Source organism: Canis lupus, chromosome 6 (assembly GCF_011100685.1).
Source record: "Canis lupus familiaris isolate Mischka breed German Shepherd chromosome 6, alternate assembly UU_Cfam_GSD_1.0, whole genome shotgun sequence".
NCBI lineage: Eukaryota > Metazoa > Chordata > Mammalia > Carnivora > Canidae > Canis > Canis lupus.
This window is the reverse complement of record NC_049227.1, coordinates 49,163,827-49,170,810: the sequence shown is the minus strand read 5'-3', so window position 1 is coordinate 49,170,810 and position 6,984 is coordinate 49,163,827. Positions and strand designations below refer to the sequence as shown.

The following is a 6,984-nucleotide window of genomic DNA, read 5'->3' as shown; positions in this document are numbered from 1 at the left end:
AAGTATTTAATAAACACCTACAACAATATCACGTTTAATGTTTAATGGTTTGATACTAAAGCTTCATAGAATTTTCCTGTTAGTTTAAAAGCAAGACAAGGTTGCTCACTATCACTAGCTGTATATGATTTTTTTTTTTATCCTGGAGGTATTATCTGGTGTGATACATCAAAAACAAAAACACTAAATCACCAAAACAATAGCAAAACTGAATAAAACTTTTATTCATTTGAAAGAAAAAACAAAATTTGTATTATTCTTGGATGAAATAGTAACATTATATGCAGAAAATTTAACTCTAATCAGGTAAGTGATTAGAACTAATGATCATTTAGCAGAGTAACTCTAAAAGACCAATATGCAAAAGTAATTATATATACTAGCAGCAAGTAGAAACTGAAGTTTAAATAAGGTGCTTAATTAAAGTATCAAAGTACCTAGAAGTAAATATACAGATAGAACTATGAAACTTTATTAAGATAAACTAAAAATGCTGAAATAAATGGAGAAATAGACATTGATCATGGATTAGAAAATTCAAATTTGCCAAAATGTCTCTCTTCTCTAAATCAATCTATGGATTTAATCAAATCCAATACAAATTTCACTAGTTTTGTTTTCGTTCTTGTGGAATGTAAAAAGTTACTTCTAAAGTTTATATGAAACTACAAAGATTAAAGAAGAGCCAAGTTAATATAAATCTACATTAAGTTATACCATGTAGTGTTAGCACAAGAATAGACAGGGGAATGAACAGAATAGAGTATCCAGAAAAACAAAGACCAGGCATATATAGACAGTTGATTTATGACAAAGTGACACTGCAGAGCAGTGGGGGAAAGTCTGGTATTCTTAATAAATGGTGCTGGGACAGTTGGACATCTTTCTTATAGAAAATGAAATTGGACTTCCTGTCATACCTAACACAAAAATCAATTCCAGGTGGATTATAGACTTACATATAAAAAAAAACAAAACAATGAAGCTTGTACTAGATAATAAAGGGAATATCTTCATGACCTTACATAGGAAATTATTTCTTAAGCATGACACAAAGGGCATTAACTAAAAGAAGATCGATCAATTTCCATTAAAATTAAGAAGTTCTGTTCATTGACATACACCACTAAGCTAATGCAAAGGCAACCACAGAAAGGGAGAACACATTTGCAACAATTTTAACCAAAATATTCATAATACGTAGAGAATTATTATAAATCAGTTTTAAAAGAAAAGACTAAAGAGAAAAATAGAAAAATGGGCAAGAGACTTCGAAGATGAGGAAATCTAAATAACCAATGAACATTTAGAATGGTATTCAACTCCACTGGGAATCAAATAAAGCCTATCAAAACTTCAATGATAAACAATTGTAAATCCACTAGGTCGGAGAAAATTTAAAAGTGGGACAATTCCAAGGCAAGAACGTGGAAAAATAAAGGCTTTCAAAAACTGGTGGCAAGCTTTGCGCAGTGGCAGTATCGTACCAATGAGGTTTATCCGAGGTGTGATTATTGCTAATCAAACACCGGTGGCAGTGAACATTGGCCCGCACGCTTTGGAAAATGCTTTGGCATGATGTAGTAATGTGCAGACACGCATGACCAGAAAATTCTCTCTTTCTCTTTTCAAAAAAAGCATTCATTCATTCATTCATTCATTCATTCATTCATTTGAGAGAGAGGGAGAGAGGGAGAGCAGGAGCCGGAGCAGGTGGAGGGGCAGAGGGGGAGGGAGAAGCAGACTCCCCCCTGAGCAAGGAGCCTGACTTAGGGCTCCCTCCCAGGACTCTGAGATCATGATCCAGCCAAAGGCAGACACTTAACCGACTGAGCCGCCCAGACGTTCCCAGAAAATCATTTCTTAGAGAGATATTTGCTATCAGTTGGAATGCATACTTATGTGCACTGTGGTACACTTGACAAGAATGTGCAATGCTGCTTAAAATAGCCCCAAATAGGATCCTGTCTCAATGTCCTAATGTCCTAGTGTCCTAATGGACAGTAAAATGAACAAATTGTTTATCCATGTAATAGAGTGACATTTAGCCTTGAAAATTAATAAATTAATTAATTAATTAATTAATTAATTAATGATTCTATTTATACAGATAGAACTATGAAACTTCATGAGAGAAGTTTCCCTGCTTCCATGCAGGGAGCCCTACGTGGGACTCGATCTGGGGTCTCCAGGATCAGGCCCTGGGCTGAAGGCGGGGCTAAACTGCTGAGCCCCCAGGGCTGCCCCTAGCCCTGAAAATTTAAAAACTACAGCTACATGCAACATATATAAATTCTGATAATATAATGTCAACAAAAGGAACCAGACAAAAACAGACAAAAGTGAACTAAAAAACATTTTTTTTTGTAAACCAAATTGTTAAAGATTTCTGCTTTGTGGCATAACTACAGAGCAAAGTGAGGACAAATGGTCATAATAGTCAGGATAGTGGTTACCCAAGGAGAGGAAAGAGCTTGAGATCAGGAAAGGAGATGGTGGAAGCATTCTCTAACACTGATGTTATTCAGTATTTTGACTTTGGTGGATGTTACACAAGAATCTTTTATTTTTTTAAAAAAGATTTTATTTATTTATTTATTTGAGAGCGAGTGAGCGAGCGAGAGAGAGCACAAGCAGGGGATGGTGGGCAGAGGGAGAGGGAGAAGCAGACTCAGCTGAGAGGGAGCCCCACACAGGGCTTGATCCCAGGACCCTGGGATCACAGCCCGAGCTGAAGGCAGACACTTAACTGACTAAGCCACCCACATGCCCCCGCAAGGATTTATTTTGTTATAATTGTTAAATGGCACAGTTAAAATTTGTTCAAGTGTGCAGTTTATAACTTTATTATTATACAGTATTTATTATTACAGTTAAACTGCATAACAATATTTTATACATTTTTATGCATGTCGTATATCACAATTAAAAGATGTTTAAGCATATACAGGGTATAGAGGGAATCCAAAGAAGGGACGGATCAATTCTATGGGAGGAAGGGAGTAGGAAAGTTTTCTTAGGAGGTTACCCCTGAGTTGAGATTTGGAAGTGACTTTAGAAAAAAGAGAGTTACCTCAATGTTTAGTCCCAGTCATAAACGGTTACTTGTTTGTGAAAATGTCCAGATTGGAAGGACTGGTTCAACTTGGCTGTATTTGGAGTGGAGGTTGGGGTGGTAAGATGCTGATGATGAATACACTGATTAAAAAATTCAACCTATTTAAGGTCAATAGGCAATAGATACAGTTAAGCGCTGTCTTCCTGGGCAATGTGTTTTAGTTGTATGACATCCCTGATTCATTAATTAAATGAATTATTATTATTATTTTTAAGTAGGCACCATGCCCAAGCATGGAGCCCAGTACAGGGGGCTGACCCTGAAATCAAGACCTGAGCTGAGATTGAGAGCTGGATGCTTAACTGACTGAGCCACCCGGGAGCCCCCATTCGTTTAATTATTAATGCATTTATTCAACAAGTATCTTCTGAGCATCCACCTTGTGTATGCACTCGTCAAGGTTCTGGGGACATAAAAATGTATGAGACTGACGTGGTTTCACTGACCATGATTAGCATGGGGTTATTGTAGGCCTCTGCCTATTTTCCATAGTAGATTGAGTGATTTGTGATCCTAGAGTCACTGTAGCTATATATATGCTTCTTGATCTCCTCCAAAATTACTCAAATCAAATGAGTTCTTTGATGTAAGGTCTATTAGATCAGATAGGTTCTCCTTGGCCCAGCACATGCTATCTGAGGCTTTACCTTGCCTGAGATTTGCACCCACAGAGCTCAGCTGAGATTGGCCAATTCTTTTAGTTTGGGAGTTTGGGAAAATAAGATAGTATTCACCTATGTAAGTACCTAAATGTCTCCACCACCTCAGATTCCTTTGGATTTTAACTTTACCTTCAGCAGAGGTCACTGGGATAGTAGAGGGATATTTTTTGTTGTTGTTGTTGTTGTTGTTGTTTGTAATGGCTTTCTTTATAGAGAACAGTTTCAAAAAATAATGAAAAGTAGAATGAAACTAATCCTGAGGCTAATTCTGAAATTACTGCTTTTAACTATTGGCCTGAAAGTGTTAGAAGTTATTCTAGAAGTTAGAAAGTGTTTGAATTTTTGGAATGTTTTACCCTCCAATAGTGTAAAATTTGTTATATGTTGGATTTTACTGGATAGACCTGAGCAAGATCCTGAGATACTATTCTCTCTCTCTCTCTCTCTCTCTATTTTTTTCTCTTTCTATTTTAAAGATTATTTATTTATTTATTCATGAGAGACACAGAGGCAGGGACAGACAGAGGGAGAAGAAGGCTCTTTGTAGGAATCCTGATGTGGGACTCGATCTCAGGACTGGGATCATACCCTGAGCCAAAGGCAGACGCTCAACTGCTGAGCCACCCAGGCGTCCCCTGAGATAGTATTCTTAAACAGAAATTATTTTTGCATGCTTAGGTTAAAATACAGACAGTCCCTAACTTGTGATGGTTTGACTTACGATTTTTTGACTTTATGATGGTATGAAGGCAATATGCATTCGGTAGAAGCCATACTTTGAATTTTGATGTTTTTCCAGGCCAGTGATATGTGGTACGATACTCTCTTGTGATGCTTGGCAGCAACAGTGAGCCATAGCTCCGAGTCAGCCATGCAATCACAAGAGTAAACAACCAATACACTTAGAATCATTCTGTACGTATGCAGCCATTCCATTTCTCACTTTCAGTCCAGTGTTCAATAAGTTACATGAAAGCTTCAACACTTAAATTTAAAATAGAGTTAGTGTCAGATGATTTTGCCCAACTGTAAGCTAATGTAAGTGTTCTGAGCACATTTAAGGTAGACTGGGCTAAGCTGTGATGTTCAGTAGGTTAGGTATATAATTTTCAACTTTCAATATTTTCAGCTTATGATGGGTTTATCAAGACATAATTCCATCATAAGTTGAGGAAGATCTGCATATGTATATAATGCATGTTTCTTTACCTCATAGTTCAATGATGTGTACTAATTCTTTGTTTTTAGTTTTGATAACTTTGGCTTTTATCTGAACAAAAGCATGGCCTCTGAACTTCTTATCCTGCTGACCTTCCCAGCATTTGATTGACAAAACAACGGATTCCTTCAGGTATCATGGGATATTTATTTCTCACAGTTTACAAATATTCATATCTTATTGAACTATATAAATGAACTCTAAATGGCAATTTCAGAATTATTTGTCCTGCTATAGTTATTTTTCTCAGCATTCTCTTAAAAGAAAGATCTTTTTTTCAATAACTCCTTCTAAAAGATTATAAACATTCTAGCTAATTCAACAGGTATTTACTGATTGCCTATTCTCTTCCAGACACTATGCTAGTTTTGCAAAAAAAAGATAAACAGCAAAGTAAGAGGCAACATTGACTCCAGGACTTCACAATTAGTTGGAGATTGACAGGTATAAATTGTCAACAGTGAGACAGTGCAGTAAATGTGATGGTTAGAATAGAACGCTAGGTACGGAAATAAGAAAAACATGTACCTTAGTTAGGAAGCAAAAATGAAGGAGTTTCTACGTGGATGTGATCTGAGATGAGAACTGAAGATGGTTTAGGTCTGAGTCACTAAAGAAAAGTTGATAGAATGGTTAGTGATGTAGATGGAAGGAACAGAGGTTGGAAGACCCAGTGTGTGGAGAATGCAGTGAAGTCGGGACTGCAGGTGGTTTAGTGTGGCTGACATGGTATGAAGGACAAAGTGAACAGTGAAACTAGAAGGGCTGGTGGAGTCCAGGAAATCCAGGTAATTAAGGGCCTTATGTATTATTTTAATGAATATATTAACCTCATCCCAAATATATTGGACAATGCAATAAAAATTGAACTTTTAAGTAGAGAAGTGAGAAAATGCTTATGTTTTAGAATTTGGAAATTTGGAAAACATCTAATAGAATGAAAACCTGGTGTTTGAGGATAAGGCCATCTGCCCAGAGGCAAAGTTAAAGCACTAAGCTGAAGAAGTTAAATAACTTATAAACAAAGAGTTAATTTTATCCCAAATAACTATGTAATTCAGATTTTTCTTCAAAAAATTTCCAGATTACTGCCAGCTCAATTGGCCTAGTTTCATAGACCTATAAAAGATCTTTCAGAATTTATGTAAATGAGGCAAGATTTATTCCTTCTCTGAATAGGGTACAAAATTTCAAGGAAAAAAATCTATAATACTTTACCAATGGTGTGAGATATAATAAGAAAAGTACAATGTCAAGAAAGCCCCGACTTACATTATTATTAATAAGCAAGTTGAGGTGTTAATGGCAGCCTGAACATTGTTTCAAAAGTTGCTAATATTTGATAGTTAGTGATTTGTTCAGTCTGTCCAAGAGATGTGTCAATGGTGATTTTGTAGATTATGGCAGGCATCCAATTCAGTTTTCCAGCAGAACAATACCATCATTTGATAATGTCACTGGTTCAGTTAGGATTAACAAAGAAGAGTGAGAAGTTAAGTGAGTTTTCAGAACATTCTATCCATTAAAAGAGAGGACTTAAAGATTCAAGGAGAAGAATTTATGTGTATTTTCAGCTTTAGATATATTGTATATTGAAAGAGGAAAAGCAAAAAAAGAGAATATGAAACAGACCTGTAAGGATAAGTGCTGATCTTTCCTCCTACTTGAGAACTGTTAACTGAACAAAATTTCATGGTGGTAGCTTAGGTTGAGGTACCTAAGAGCAAGTATGTTTTAAAGGAATGTCTTAATATGGTATTTCCCACTAGGAAATACCGGCATTGTTTGTGAAGGCCTAGATACCACGAATCTAAGTTTAAGCTCTGTATTGTCCAGCTCATCTAGTCAAATCTGGAAAGAACTGAATGTGAGATGTCTTATTTTGAACGAACACTTGACATTGCTATCAGATAAAATTACAAGCTAGAATTCTATACAAAGTCACATTGTAATTAAGCTGTTCTAATTGAATACTTTATCTTTTT

At 36.0% G+C, this 6,984-nt stretch overlaps 1 pseudogene; it reads left to right on the top strand.

The window, feature by feature from the left end:
• Window positions 1–1,461: 1,461 nt before the first annotated feature.
• LOC119872437 lies at window positions 1,462–1,577 on the top strand (annotated as a pseudogene).
• The last annotated feature ends 5,407 nt before the right edge of the window (window positions 1,578–6,984 follow it).